General features: G+C 37.7%; 1 protein-coding gene across 2 annotated transcripts in view; it reads left to right on the forward strand.

Moving 5' to 3' along the window:
• ATXN10 (ataxin 10) overlaps window positions 1–16,696 on the forward strand; it is a 100,278-nt gene that overhangs the window by 13,865 nt on the left and 69,717 nt on the right. The window lies entirely within an intron of this gene.

Raw genomic sequence — 16,696 nt, forward strand, 5'->3', positions numbered from 1 at the left:
TTTTGAAGTTAGGAGCCCAGAACTGGACACAAAATTCCAAATGTGGACTCATCAGGGCAGATCAGAGCGGGACGATCACCTCCCTTGATCTGCTGGCAGTGCTCTTTTTCATCCCAGGATACTGTTGGCCTTCTTAGCCGCAAGGGCACAGTGCTGACTCATGGCCCATCTATTGTCCACCAGGACACCTTCTCAGTAGAGCTCCATGCCAAATGATCTGGTGAACTTTGTTGCAAGTGAAAGTTAAGCTAGTGACTAGAGCACAATTTCTTTCCATAGAGTGTGCTTCAGAAGTTAGCAAGTTAATGTCAGTATTGGATTATTAGCTGTACTTTCAAAAAGTGTGGTAAATTCCTAAACTGAACTTAGAAAGCCCTGTTGAAACAAAAGAAACCCATGAAATTTAGTGTTATTTATTTGTTAACCTTATTTCTGCTTCCTTGTATTTGATGTAGGAAATAAGGTCACAAGGAAAAGCATATCATATATATTTTGTTCTCTAGCAGATAATATTTAGGTAGCTCCGAAAGTAATGCCTCCTATTTGTTTCCATGGAAACTACAACAAATGCAAAGAGCACAATAACACTATTTGATAGAGCAAATTGTCAACTACAGAACTCCATTTTTCAACGTAGTCACCACCATTAGCTCTGCAGGCTGTACTCATAAAAATTTGCATTAGTGGAGGTGACCCACTGTTGCCACTGCTGAAACATACAACCCACCACTGTGCTCACGTCCACTGTTTGGTTTCTGTAAATGTTCAGCAAGTGTTGAATGAATGTCAGTGGGTGCCATTTTCTCCACGTGGAAGAATTCAGTGATGCATTTTTGCCTCATATGTACTTCCCTGTCAGATGCCACTTTGTCTGCCCCTCTGCTGCCATATAATGGAATGTTGGCAGGAAGGTTCAACCTCTGGTACCACGCCACCAACGTCTACCTCTGACATACTGGGCTAACATAGTAAAATATGAGGAATTAGTTGTTTGTTTGGATATGTCCTCCTTCCTCCTTTAAATTGGTGCTTGAATCTGATGATTATACTGAATGCTTTTTTTATGTCTTTAAGGTATTTTAAATACCTTCCTGTTCCATCTGTAGCAACAGTCTACATAAAATACAAGGATAAGGAAGTAATACTGTGTTGCAGAGTGAACAACACTATGTAATGTTTTAGTTCATGCCTTTCTTAACATTTCCAGAACTATGTCACTGTACGGTTAAAAAAAAAAAAAAAAAAAAAAAAGAACTTCTAACTTTATTGTATTTATGAAGAAGAGAAATAGAAAATTTTGATTCAGTCTGAAAAAATCTTTTAACGTGCTCTGTGATTTGTTTTAAATCTGGTGGTAACTGTTAAGTCTCAGAGTGATGTGGTAAGTTTTGTAGGAAAGTTCAGTGTACTTACAATTCATAATGGATAAAAAAAGGTAATGAAATAAAATATATATATCTGGACCGGCACTGTAATCAATGTGATAGTTCTCAAGGAGAAGTAATGCTGTTGTAATTATGTATTAATGATAGAAGCAAAAAAGAAGATGCATGGGAAGTGGTGTGATTAAAAACAAGATTTCTTTGCATCTTCTCTGCAGAGAGAAGTAACTTCTTGTAAATAGTTTTTAGGCTCATCTATCTGGGTCCTCACTTCATTACCTTTACTGAAACAACTCTACTGCAAATCTTCAGCATATCTTCAATAAAAAGATAAATTCCAACCAGCTAAGGAAAAAGCTGTTGTTCTGAATACGTGTTATGCCACTAAGGCAGTGGACCAGAAAAGCTGGAGCTGAGTTAGTATGTCTGTCCTGGAATAGCTCTCTAAGGTTTTAGAGAGTTTAAAAATAGCTAGTTAATTCCTACATATGGCACATAAAGATAGTACAACCCCACCTGCAAGCCAGCCATCCCTGTAACAATTATCTTCTTTCTTTTTAATACATACACTAAAAGAACATTTTTAGGCCTTTCAGTTGCAGTATTGCTTTCAAATAGCTGTTTGTCCCCAGCCTTCCTCTGTTCTTACTTCCTAAGTCTTAGTTTTAGTGGCACTCTGTAGCCTAATTTGTCTTGTATTTCCGTAAAATACGTAGTGGTAATTTGCCTTGATCAATTAATATTTTGTAGCACTTGGAGAAGGGAACCTCCTTTAAAGAATGCTGGTGAAAGCCAACATTTAGGTAAGTGCGGGAGGTTGCTGGGCAGTGATGCTAAACAACTGTTTAACAATTTGTAGCCCTTCCATGCAGGATCAAGATTGATCTGTATCAGATAAGTCACACATAGTTGCAAATATGCTGTTTCCTTACTACTCCCACCTCCTTTGGAGAGCAAACTTCCTAGTCAAGCAGAGAAAATTTGAACTGTTTTATTTCTTGGGCAGTATTTGAAAACTGGCCTTGGATGTTGCTTGTGGGAAGATAGATGAGAAAACAAATGCTGCCCTTCTCTTCCTACTAGAGGAATAATTTAAATGCGGATTGAAAATGTAGGAACCATACCTTCTTACAGAAGTGTGTTTTATGCAAGGGGGTCCATATTTCCCCATTAACTAATCTGAGACCACATGATCTTCCAATAAACAAGTAATAACCTATTCAAATTTTTACTAACAGTCTAGTGAAAAAAATGTGAATCTCTGCAGAGTATAAGATTAGTGGAATTTTCTTAGTACCCTTTCCATATCCCTTTTTTTTTTTCAGTTTTTTTGTAATTAAAAAAAAAATAGCCGTATCACAACAATTTTTTCTGCTGTGGGTACGAAGACCAAGATCACTTGCCAGAAAAGCAGATGAAGCTGCCTGATGAACTTTAACTGAACTTAAAGCAGACCTAGATCTCCTAAGGGCTGAGAAGTAGTTCAGTATGTTAGGGATTGCGGCAGACATAGGAAATATCCTTGTTAGAAGCCCACCTAGAAAATCTCCTGCGCTTGGTAGTATGTGTCTTGGTTTGGTTTGGGGATTTTTTTCCCCCTTTTTCCTATGGCAAATCTTAAAGCTGTCCAACAAATTTAGGAGACCTGTGAAAAGTTACATTGATGCTTGTTAGGATGATAGATCTTCCTCTTCAGAGTGAAAATTGGATGTAGGATTCATCTCTGAAATCTGGGGAAAAAAGAGGAAGTTTTGTTTCTCCTTGATAAATTACAGCAAGGGCCTGCCTGTTTTGAAGCATGCTTATGTTCAGTAGTTTGATCCTTTAATTGACTTTTTTTTAATCATTTGGACAGAAGGTGCTTTAATCTTGTTTGTAAATAGATTTCCTCAAGCCTTTCACCGCTTCAAAATATTGCAGATGCTGAAGCATGTGCTCTGAATTCCAACATAATTGCTGAAAAGTATTTATCCACCAATATACTTCGCTGTGCTCTTGGATGAAAAGGCACTGAATGCCTGATAGGTGCCCTGTGAGGGACGATTTGCTGTGCAGGTTCTCTGAATGAGCTGATTGTACTTTAAAGCAGACCTGAGTGCAACTGTATCAGCTACTGAGAGGTACTGCACTGTGTGTGCCTGAGGGAGGTGCTCCGAGCTTTACACTGGTGTTCCTCAGCTCCAGGCTGTTGGCGATTCTCAAGCAAGCTTTAAACCAAGAAGCAGAGCTATTATTGGTATGCTGTGCTGATGCCTCGAAGCTCATGAGGGTTTCAGCTAACCAGGGAAAGCTGCATAAAAATGAATTAATAGGAGAGTATTAACAACAAATGTCAATGTCATGGGTACTCTGGGAGAACTCTGTCAAAATTAGTGTCCAGATGTGCAAGCTGCTGTACAGGGGTTTAGATTATTTGCTTATCATAATGTCATGTCCAGAAATGCTGGCAAAATTGTAGTGGATAATAAGTTTGGATCCTTGAACAGGAATTTGACTTGGCTTTCAATTTTCTGAAAAGCATTCAGATATAGTTAAGCTGCTACAGATAGTCTATTCAGAACAGCACTTGAAACATTCCTTTAAAGACAGTGTTGAAAGGTGACTGTATGTAGAATTTTTGTACTGCCCTTATTGTAGTAGCATGAGCATTTTCTGGTAGACTGTTTAGCAGCATGACTGTAAAGTGTCTGACACCTGCTCACACTGCTTCTCCTGAAGGAAGATTTGGGGGAAATAAAGAATATCTCATCTTGGTTTAAATGTTTTTAAAGTACCCCCAAATGCCACATACTTGCAAGGGAACTGTGAAGAAACATTTCTTACTAAGAGGAGAAGGCCTGCAGTGTTGTTCAGGAAAAGAGGAATCACACTGAATCTGAAAAGTATTAGTGTGGGGGGGTTGTTTGGTTTGGTTGGATGGTAGGTTTTTTTGTTCTTTGTTTTTATTTCCTCTACCTCAGCATTCATAATGTTTAGGGTTCTGCTTCAGTCAGTGTTCCTTCAGTGCTCCAACTGATTTGGACATGATCTGCTATCATATCTATTTTCTTTTAATGAATGAAAAAAAATTCTCTTGACTCACTGCTGCCTTTTGGGTTGGTTGTGCTCTTTAATCCTTGAGTTATCTTTGCAAAACTTCCTGGAAACGAAAATGAATTAATATCAGGGATTTCTCCTCAAGAAAGACAAGGAGAGATAAACCTTTCAGTTCTGTCCTTTCTTGCAGAGAAAGTAAACATGAAGTGTGTTTTTTTTTTTTTTTTTTTTATCTGACCTTTTCCTCAATCTGCATTCAGCTATTTGGAAATTGGAACTGCACTGAAAACAGAGACTGGTTAATTCTGAGGGTTTGGTAAAGCAGTGGAAGCTGATGTTCTCAAACCTGCTGATGAATACTGAGTTGATTTTCCTTTCTGAATTTTTAAGTAGACATTCCTTTGTCCTTAACTGATCTTATATTTTTATCCATTTTTATTCATGTATTTAGTTATCTGCTTTCTTTACAACAAGGCAATGGCCGCAGCAGCACTGTGGGGATGGAACCAGAGGTGGTGGCTGCTCAAGGGCTGCAGGGAGTCAGTCAGCGGGGGGCAAGACCTTGCGTTGCCAGCGGCCGTCGTGGTTCTATTCTGTTTCCAGTTCTCTCCTTCATCCCACCTGGGGGGAGCAAGTGAATGGCTGTGTGGTACTGAGCTGCTGCTGGGTTAAACCACAACAGTATTTTAACAGAAAAAAAAAATGGAGTGGTCAAATATGGAGCCTAAATATTCTTTTCCAAATGCCAGTATTGACCAAAGAAGTTTCTCTCTTATCTTTTCTGCTTCTGTTTTATTTCCTGTTCAGGATTTTTTATCTTTTTGTTTTAGTCTTCAAAAATCTGCATTCTGCTTTTCACTGCTTTTTGTGGTTCTTTAAGCGCGTTGCAGTGAATGATTTCATTTCCTGTTTGCATTTTGTATTGTATATGAAAAATAAATATTTTTAAAACATGCCTGGAAAGTGTGATGGAGCAGTAAAATTTTATTGGACAGCTAAGACCCAGTGCAACTGGGAAACCATTGTTACATTATATTGCCTATAAATTGAGACCTTTTTTTGCTGTTTGAACAGCAAGTATCTTCACACTGACTTGGTTATATGGATTTGATTGTAAGGTAACTACAGCTGGAGAAAATGTAACTTCTTAGTTATGTAACACAGTGGCTACTAAATTTAAACGGACTGGCTTGTCCTTTTTAAAGTTAATCCTTCCTCTCTTCCCACATCAGTGCTATCTATGTTTATCTCCAGAGGAGGAAGCAAACCATGCATGTGTCTTGTTTCTTGGACTGTGGGTTTTTTTTGGTCTCTTCTTTTTCTTTGAGTAAATATTATGAATTAATACATTGCCAATTTGTTGTGCAAGTCGGATATATGCTGATTTACATAGAATGAGATGATAATCTCATAATCTTATAAAGCTTGAGCCATTTTACTTGTCATGCAGGGTCAAAAATACTAAATTGTTAATAGCTGACTCCTATCACGGTAAGTACATACTCATACTAGCTTTTCTTTCAAGGGAGAGGAAGTGGGTAGGAGAGATTCCTGAATGGATTCACAGTCCATGAGGTTAATATTCAGCAAGCAGCATGAAGGAAGCATACTTTAGTTACTTAAATTCTCTTTTCCTCTGAGTATCTTCTTTTTTTTTTTTTTGAGGTTTCCTTTTGCTTAGTCTTAGCACAACTAAATAAACCAGGCACTAATTTAAATAGACTTTTTTTAGTCTCATAAATAAGGGACAGCCTTGATCTCAAGAGTTGCCAGTTTCCATGTGTGATCTCTGCTTTATCTGTCTAGGCTTTTTGTGTAGGGGATTGGTGCCAGTATTTTGCTGCCACTGTTAAAGTAAAAACTATAATTTCATTGTCAAAATAATATGTATAGTATTTTCAGGGAATAATTGTGGGAGTGTGATGAATATATTATACTCATCAAACTTTTATGTAAACATAAGCATGAGTTTTTTATTTGAGTTATTGGTGTTATTTTTGGCCTTTGTGTGTTTCCAGTTGGTAAAAATATGATATTGGGATGTTCATGGTCTTTGTGACTTTGCAGAATATATGCCCTAACAATCAGTTGATACACTGTCTGGTAGATGCAAACTGCTATATGCTCTTGTGTTGGGATTTTAGTCTCATAATTCCATAGCTTTTAAAAATCCTGTGTTTTCAGAGTTTTGCGATCCCCTGATTGTTATAGCTTATAGTATTTTACTACTTCACCAGAGAGGAAAGTTTTAAGTAATTGGTTCGCTCTCTTGGTATCATTTGTTCTTTTGTTTCTTTGTCTTACTCTTACGTTGAATGTGAGTCTGAGTGCCTTTGAAAGGTGGCTGTGAACATCTCCCCGAAGCATCTATGCTAGAAAGCAAGTACAGAGTTGCTCCTATGCTAGTTAATCATATAGGGAGGACTTAAGTGTTCTTGCTGTTGGCTGATGGTAAGTTACAAAAGAAACAAAAAAACAAAACCTGAAAATCTTCAGTCATGTCTATATGATAGTTTTAACTTTGGAGCTGCTCTCTGTGCTGTGTTTTTTGGTGAATGTTTTCATAGCTTTCTAATGAAGTGTCTGTCTTTGGAACATCTGCAGTGAAGATGATGGTCCTGCAAGCTTCACACTTCCTGTGTCACCCTGATGTCACCTTTGCTGGTTGGGAAGAGTCTCTGTCTTCACAGTTTGGTCCAAAATCTTTAAAAACAGTAAAAAGACTCTGACTTGGGTGGGCTTTGGTTCAAGTCTTTGTTCTTTGACTTTTTTTCAGGAACTGCAATATAGGGAGCCAGTTTTTGTACCTCCTTCAGCTGTCCACAGAAGGGAAAGAATGAAACCTGGATTAAGACAAGTCAAAATTGTCATGAGTTTGCAAATGCTACATTCTCTCCTGTTCCTGTCTATGCAGTACTGCCCCCATCTGCAGTTCTTCAGTTCCCAGTGTTGAGTGGCTAACTTGTCCTGTGTACTGAGCTTTCACACCTTAATTTTTTTGCATAGCGTAGAGGCACCTGTGTGGTGCTGCTGCTCTCCTGGAGGAGCTGAATTTATCATTACTGTGCATGGCAAGTACAGTCAACTGTATCTATGTAAGACAGCAAAAACTGTCATTTTGAGTGAATGACAGCATTGTCATTGTTTTCAGCCTGACACATCTGTGTTCATGCATATAGCTTACCTGTGACTTCTAATATTAATATGGAAACTTTACACGCGTCTTAATTTCTTTCTCTTACTTCATAACATCTGGAGTGGAATGAGGTTTAATGTGAGCAAGTTCAAATCCAGATAACAATGACAGGTTTAGGATAAGGGGACAGTATTTAAATGCGTCGTTTTGTCAATGATTAAAAAAGGAAGAGGGGCAGAATGGAGCTTTGAACATGAAAGTAGAAGCTTGAGGGGGGCCTGAATCATCATTTCTTGACCCATGATACCACAGTAGTTGTTGAATCCTATGTCTGAATACATTAAATTCGACCTTGCTGTACTTGTCCTTTGGTAGTCCTGTGGAATGTTGTTACACGCTCCTCACTCCCCCTCATACTTAACGAGAAAAACCCACCCAATCCTAAAAAGAAACCTCAGCCATCCAACCTTCTCCAAATTCTGATCTAGATTTCCTCTCCTTTTTTTTTTTTTTTTTCCCCTATCTTGGGTTTGATTCCCTCCTTGATTCCTGTTGCTTCTGCAGTGACTGACTGGTTTAAGCAGTGCTAAGCTGAATCGCTTTATTTACTGTGGACCAATTATAAATGTTTATGATTGTAATCCAGATCCTGGCTAGAAAAGTTCACCTTTCTCACACAGTTGAATTAGATGGAATTGTAACCAGACTTCATAACAGTGACAAAAATGTTAGTGCTTTCCAACAGAGTGGTATTCATTGTACTGATGATCAAAACTGTCCTTTCCATGTTGTCCATGGAAATTCTTTTTAATTGCTGTACTGATAGACTGAGACAGTGGCTGTTTAAGTCTATGTGGATCATTCTACTTTTTCTAAGAAAGAGACCAATCTGAGCTGATATCCTTAAATTTCAACAGTAAGTAGATCAGTGGGCTATCTTGCAGAGTTTCCCTTTGTAGTTGCTGATGCTGATACTGCTTTTAGGCAGTGTTTATAGCTGATTCTTTGTTTGGTTGCTTCTTTTTTGTGTGTTTCTTTTATTTTCTTTTTCTTTATTTCTTTCTCCTTCAATTTGGAGGCTTTCTGGTGCTGCCTGCCAACATGTTGCTGATTTATGACACATGCATAGTGGTTTTATTATGTGGAATGATATCCACTTGAAGCACAAAGGAAATGGGAGTTTGCTGATGTCTATTTAATTAGAATGGTTTCTGGTTACTTTGCTGTTCATTTCAAGTCTGAACCAATGTCTGTATTTCTGTGGACCTTTAAACACAGTGTTCTGTAAGCCGTTTCCTTCCTTCCTTCCTCTTTACTGTCCCCTACCCTACCAGCAAGCATGTCAGCAAGATTCATAAGGAGGCAGGGCATAAATACAAGTGAGTCAAAACCTACAGAAATATCTGTAAATTTAATGTGATGACCATTGGTTGACTGTAAAGGTAAAGGTGTGGAAAAAGAAACAGTTTTAATATTGTGGATGGAAAACGTGTTTGTTGTCTCTTTCTTTTGTTGGAAGGGTTGTGGTTTGTACTCTGCTCTGATGCTGTTTGCCGAATCAGCAGCTGCATGGGCAGCTCTGGCATGAGCAGTACCATTGTAATCCTGATGGCCTGACCTCACAGCTGCTGCTTGATGCCTGTGTTAGTAGCTACCCTCTGCATCAAAGGCAGAAAGAAGAACTAGTCTTTATCTCATAATTTACTGCTATGCTTTGGAACAGGAAAGTAGGGTGTGCCAATTGTTTACTGTTGGTATAGATCCTGAGGTTATTTGCAATGATGGCATAGTGTAGGCCACATGCTTCTTTTCTGTCTTGTGGCTGTAATGAAGGAGAAGAAAACAGATAGAGGGTACATTTGTGCTATTATAGGATATGGCCAGATTTTTGTATGTAGTTTTTCTTGTTCGTTTTTGTTTTTGTCAACTGGGTCTTCAAGATGGTAAGATCAAGATAGGGAGAACAGGATAAACAAGCCTTTTAGTGCAGAAAGCTTCCTAAAGGCAGAGCATCTGAAATAGAGATAAGAAGTTTTCACTTGTACTAAGAGGAGATGCCCTTTTCTGAGAGTCTTCCACAGACACCCAAGAGTGCTGTAGTTCTTCCTGCTGCGAAAGTGAAGATGGAGGGAGGATGGAAAGAAGCTAGAAGAGGATCCAGGGAAGAAAGAACAATGTGAGGCACCTACATATGTTTGGGTAAACTGTTTCTGGTTTGAATCAAAATCCAAGGAGTAAAAATTATGTAAAAGTTAGCCTTTTGTGCATCCTACTCAACCTTTTGATTGTCACTATCACGTCACAAATTCCAGACTCTGAAGTTATTTAGCATGGCTCTGATGGGAGAAGGAGAGCATCTGTCTGTAACTGTGGCTTTCCAGGCATAAGCTACAAGATTCCTTTTCATTCTGCAGCATCCTTTTTGTTAACAGCTTTGGGCTGAAATTTCCCATGAGTGTCCTTTTCTTTGCAGTGAGAATTCTAGGGAATACTGCCAGTGCAGAAAGGAGAAGTGACAAGATTTGTGCCAGAATATGTCAAGTTCTTTCCCTTTATTCCATTCTGCATATTTAATGTGTGATAGGGAAGGAACCATAATAAGGAGATAAGAGAAAGCAAGCAACCTTCAAACTTATATAAAATGGCAGTACCCCAAAACATGGGCACCAAAGCTGTTGCTGTATATTAAAGTGGATATGGAACTAAATATACCGAATATAAGTTTATTTGTTGATCTCTGCCTGTTACAAAAGGACCATGATCCATTATTACCCAGATATAAATTATCCAAGGGAGAAAATTTTCTGATAGCCTTTTCACAGATTTACAGAAAAAGATCATTTAACTTTCCTAACTAAAACACAAAGCACTTGAATGGAAATTTTGGCTTAAATGTCTGCAGCATGCTGTCAAAAATAACAGTAACAATAACAATAAATAATTGAAGAAGATTGTTTGTAGTCTTGGTTAGTATTTTAGATGTTAATCATTTCCTATTTTTTAGACCTGTGCAAGGTAATCACGTAGTAGTGTGTCATATGGTTAGTTACCATGAGCAAGGCATAGTCGGGGGCCAGTCCTTTTTCTTGGTGGCTTTTTTTTTGGGGGGGGGGGGGTGGTTTCTGGCATGGTTCAAGTCCGTGTACTCCCCGGTACTTCAAACTTGCTGATTTTGCTGGAGCAAGCTCTTTAAAGAGACATTGGATTAAGGTTCAACTTCTTGGGCTGAATCAAAAAGACGATTTTTGCATCCTGATGCATGTGAGAAGCTTATTAATGCGGCTTGGCAGTCTGCAGGCATTTACACACTTTACATAGGAGGGCAATCTCAAGCATGTTTTTTTCTGCTTTGGATTATAACAGGATTCACATTTATTACACCCTTAGAGTTTAATAGATAATTTGGTACAGAAATGAACATACCTATTATTTTTTTTCTAAAATTAAAAAACAATGCGATTAAAACACCATAAGATAAAGAAGAAAGTCCGATTACTATGTTTAATAAGATTTTGCTAGTTCTATATGAACGTTCTGTGTGAAACTGATTTCATGACAGACAACGGAATGTCAAGCTGATTCTTTTCCTAGTAAGTGAAAAAATATGATTTTTGAAATCTACTATTATGAGGTCTTGTTAGTTAGTTTACATTAGAAACTCATTTGGTTGTCTATTGATTGAATCCAGCTTCTTTCTAGTTCACTTATAACTTTACATTTTGCATAACTTTTTTTTTTTGGCAAATTCTCCTTTGTAGGAAAAACAAAGTGTTAAAATTTTGCCTAGACCCTTATCTTCCAAAAACATAATGGTTGTCCAGTCACTGCACATAATGTTCTGTTACTATTAGAGTTGGCATTTCTGTAGGGAAAGAAAATTAAGAGTTGCTTTTTTTTGGAGGTGAAGGAGATGAAGAGTGGGAACAGAAACTTATTAAACACAACATTCATGGTATTCCACAGATGGTAAAAACTGGTTACTAGTCTGCATTGCAGCAAGTGCAGTATGATCAAGGCCAAAATATAATCAGTAGCTAGACATTCATTTTATTTACAGTAATAAAATACTAAGCACTATTTTAATAACTGTAAATGACAGAGCCCATGTATGTGTTGTACATTCAACATGATTAGTCTAGACAGACTGTTCTCCAAGGAAAATACATTTTCATCAGTATTTGTGGTATGATTCATGGTGGTGAAGAGGCAAATAGCTCTTTTTATGACTGGAAGTTGCTTTTACTTGCAGCCACAAGGAAAGATGTAATGACCGGATGATAGTGGTGGAAACTAAGGTTTTATAGTAATAGAGGTCTGCACCTTATGCTGAGCTGAAGGTTTTGTTTTTCCAGGGCTGGCAACATATCTCAAAAAGCATCTTGCACTTGTTTACTAGCAACCAGAAGAGGTCTGTTTAGTGTTTTCAGTTCACAACTCAGATTTGCAAAGCTCACAGTGACAGGCTGTTTAAAAGGTGTACAGGCTGTCAGCAGGTTGGGATTTGGCGTAAGTACTTGTAAATCTTTGTGCATGTGTCCGTTGTAGAGGGGCACACCAACTCTATCTTCCATGCGTTGTTAGTTGTCAGCAAAACCTTAGAGAGATACGCAGGTTTGCTAGTGTTATGTTTCCAGTTAGGCAGCTGATGTTGTATTTCTTCATACATGTTGGTATTGGGTTTATTTTATATCTTTAAGCAATGCCAGCTTTTGTTTGGTCTAATCATTACGTAGATGGCCTTTCTGATAAGAGAGAAAAGCGAAAGGCTAAGTAACATATTTATAGCTGTCTGTGCTGCCTGCCTCAAATAAAAAGAATGGAAGTCTCTTCTCATGACTGTTGTAAGCCTCTGTATATGAGGTCAAGGTTTTTAGAGGTGATTAGTGTTGTTTGTTTTTTTTTTTGACGGGTTTCTGTTCCTGACTAGAGAAGCTGTAGTAGAAATTTTAAACTTAATTATTCATCAGGGAAAAAAAATCATAACTTGAAGTATTTAATTTTTCATTTGATACGCAATCTGATTCTGCAAATGGCACTGTTTGAAATGACTTCTTTTGGACTGTAAGGAGCAATAGAGAGTCAGGCCTGTGAAATATTCATGTCTGTATTTCAGACTGTGTAGCACTGCAGTATAGTTAAGTGAAAACTGTGTGTTAGAGCTTGGTTCCTTTTGGCTATGATCATAAACAACTGAAAGGAACATGTGGAGCTATGTTCTTGAAGATACTGATGTTCTAGAGTGCATTTAAGCTGCTGTCTTGCAAGGGCATAAAATAATTGCAATTGCCTCATTTTTTGCATGGGTAGTGTTGAGTGATTCAAAAACGTCAGTGTATATGTAGTCAAACATACTAAAATTCATTAGGAAAAACGTTCATTGTACATGTTTTATGCGGGATTATTTTTGGAGATACTTGTTTTTAAGGAACTATTGGAATCTAACTGGGGGAAAAGCTGCTTCAGCTCTAGGGTTGATCTGTGTATCAGAAGTTACATCTTTGTACATATAATTTCACAGTGGTTGACCATCAGGTTAAAAATAGTTTGGCTGACCACATGCAGTGTAACAGGTTGTTTTTTTGTTTTTTTGTTGTTTTTTTTTTTTAATTAAAATTTAGCTGTCCCTATTAGCTACAGGAGCATTTGTTAAGGTCAGCACTGATAGACACGAACAGCTGAGGGAATGGACTTAAGGTGTTAAATAAATCACTCCTATGGAAAGGACATAGTGTTTTATAATTGTTATGGGTAGTGTTTCGCAAATAACAGCAAATTCAACTGAAACCAGTGGCTAGCAATTGTTCTAGCTTCAAAAAGATCTAAGGTTTTCGTGGAAAAAGTGAAGTAGTCTCTCACTCCCTTTTTCAGAAAATGCGTAACTGAATGGGTAGCAAAGTTCTTTCAGCTGCGTAATGGGGTTGGACTCGATAATCCACTTATAGATTTTTATTTTTGTTGCTTTTCCTGTAAGGATAATGAATTACTGAAGAGGAGAAATCATCTGTGTTCCAGCGATTTGTAAGGACTGCTGGAGGATGTGTTGCAGCAGTGAAGTCTGATATAAAACAAATGAGAGAAACCTGGAAGTTATATGCTAAGAGGCTTCCATTGTTGGTTGTTTTTTTTGTTGATTTTTAACTTATCCATACCCCTGGGTCTTGCTGTCAGTTAACAGATTAGTTGGTTTTTTTGTTAATCTGTGCTTTTGGAGGAAAAAAAAAAAAAAAAAGAAACAACAACAACAACAACAAAAAACCAACTAACTAACCTTAAATATTGTCGTATAGATCTTCAGTGCTTAAATCAAAATTCAGTGTTACTTGGTATTGGTAATAGGCTAGTACATTTTATACAGAATTCTCTTTGGATATAAATGCCACCTATCTGATACTTGTGTGCTGCAAGACAACCAAGTACTCCTCAGAGGTGTGTGGGTGTGGTAGTAGGTTTTTTGTGTTTTGTTTTTTTAATGCATAACTATGCAGATAATACTGCAGTGTGATGCAGTGTGTGTGCTCAGATGAGCTGCTCTGGTTGTGGCGTTGTAATGACTTAGTGTTCACTCCTCTTTGTCATTTGCTTTCCTGTGTGACTATTGAACATGGTACATAAATACACTCCGGTACACAAAGTGTATTTGGCATGTGCCATTCACCTGACATCCCAATGAGTACTCTGTAATGAATTGTATTTTTAATGTAATATTATATTTTTGAGGAGAAGGAAAAAGAAGTTCAGGCATTGTAGAAGTAGCGCAGCAGTTGTGTTGTAACTGTGGCAGAACATATAAATTGAGATGACACATTCTGAGCAAGGTACTGATTTGTGTAATCTTTATTCCTGAAATAGATCGCTTGCTTCAGGTGCTTGCAGAATTACACCTTCCCTTTAAATTGCTTGAAATTCTTCACATGAGATTGCTTGAGTGAGGAAACACTGCAATTTCAAGACATCTTTTTCTACTTAATAGTGAATAGATACTACTGCTTTTGTCTCGCAGGTTAACTGTTTGCCCATATATTGCTTTGTGTCTTCTAATTAAAGAAAAATACTAGCTTCTGTTGGTTAAAAAGCACTCACAGATTGAAATGCTTCTTTTTCCATGGTGCATCAACAGAATCATGATCTTCCCTGGATCCTTCTCATTTGTTCAGGGAATCAAGATCAAAGGAGGACTTATGATTCTTATGATTCTTAGGATTTATCACCTTTCTAGTTTTTTTTCTAGCAGGGAAATATTTCATAAGATGTCTGCTACAAGAGTAGTGTGCCCATGCTAGCTGTCCTGCAGAAAAACTCTTGAGTCAGCAGGATGGGAATCAGATGAATGGGAGAAATGGCAGCACAATGATGGACAGAGGGGGGAGGGGGGCGAATAAAAAGGTGCTGATGTGCAAGTAAAGAGAACACAGATAGTAAGAACCAAAGCCTAAAAGAGAAGATGATCCAAACTGCATAACGGAAAAGACATACATATTTTGGACTTAAATAAGATGCATGGGGAAAAAAATATTCTGTAAAACCAAGTTGCCTTGTTTTCAACTTGCTTTCTTTTTGTTCTCAAGAGGACATATGCCTGACCTTGGTAGAAAATGTAACTGCCAGCTGGCACAACACCTTTCAAAGAGATCTTATTTTATATTTTCAGAACCTGGCAATATTTGTCACCTCTCTCTGTAACAGGCTACTGTTTGTAAGATCTGTTAAATTGCATTTTAATATTTAACATTCCTCACCAGCCTGTGTTTAAAAAAAAAAAAAAAAAAAAAAGATCAAGCTATTGAGAGTTATCAGTAACACCAAAAAATGTTTAGTTTTGCGAGCTCTGTGAGTTCGCGCTTTTGGTTTTTCTTAATTTACATCTTTTTATTTTTCATAGAATCATAAAATGGCTTAGGTTGGAAGGGACATGAAAGATCATCTAGTTCAAGTCCTCTTCTGTGGACAGGGTTGCCACCCACTAGATCAGACTGCCCAGGTCCCCATCCAGCCTGGCCCTGAACACCTCTAGAGATGGTGCATCTACAACTTCTTTTTGTTCCAGTGCCTCACCATCCTCTGAGTAAAGAATTTCCTCCTAACATCTAACCTAAATTTCCCCTCTATTAGTCTAAAGCCATTCTCCTTGTTTTATCACTATCAGACTGTAAAAAGTTGGTCTCTTTCCTTCAAGTACTGGAAAGGAGGGGTTCTTGGATATTAACTTCATCAACATCTATAATTCATCTTGTTCCTGTATTTTAAAACTGTATTAAGAGGAGTCTGAAATAAATCATTTGCAATAATATTAGGAATGTGTCATTAAATAGTGTTAAAATGAGAGGTAGTATTGCTCAGTATACTGGCTTTAATTTTACTGGGGTAGAGATCTGAAAGTGTTAAGCATGTTGTCATGTCATATTAAAGATTTGTCCAACTACACAAAATTTAATGTAGGTAGCTAGGGGAGTGGATTGGGTTCTCCTGATGTGTTTTTACCTGCTGTAGCAAATTTTTAAAGCAATCTCTTGTCCAACTTATGGAGAGCATCTAGGGAGCTCTTCTAGTAGCAGGCAGACCAGCTTTTGCAGAGTTTGAGTGATGGCAAGCAGCCTATTTATGTTAATTCAGTGCTAGAAAGAAAGCTGCCTCTGGTCTGGAAATCCGAGGTAAAATGGCCACTGCGATGTGGCAGCTACTGCTTCAGCATGGGTCTGTTTCAGTTTGCACTAACTGTAACTCTAAGCTTTCATTCATTTAAGTCTGTCTTACACCTTTGCTGACTCAATTAGTTTTTGTAATCATTACTGGCCAGAGCTTGATATTAATGTAAGTCTGATTGGAGGAGGAAAAAAAAAGTTTTGTTCTGATTACAATTCCAGAATGGTATGGAAAATTACGTGCATTAGAAAAGAAAAAGCTAATATTAATGTACAGTAACAGTGAAATACTGCACAGAAAGCCGAATCGAGATGTATTGTGTATGTGTTTGAGTTTAAACATATGTGTAATGTCGAAAAGTGTCATTTTTTTGAAATTCATTAGTGTTTTGTTGAATTTCCTGTTAATATATTTTCTTCTCTCCCCCTTTCTCCCCCTTTCTCCCCCTTTCTCCCCCTTTCTCCCCCTTTCTCCCCCTTTCTCCCCCTTTCTTTTCCAGCTT

Source organism: Numida meleagris, chromosome 1 (genome assembly GCF_002078875.1).
Source record: "Numida meleagris isolate 19003 breed g44 Domestic line chromosome 1, NumMel1.0, whole genome shotgun sequence".
Classification (NCBI taxonomy): Eukaryota; Metazoa; Chordata; class Aves; order Galliformes; family Numididae; genus Numida; species Numida meleagris.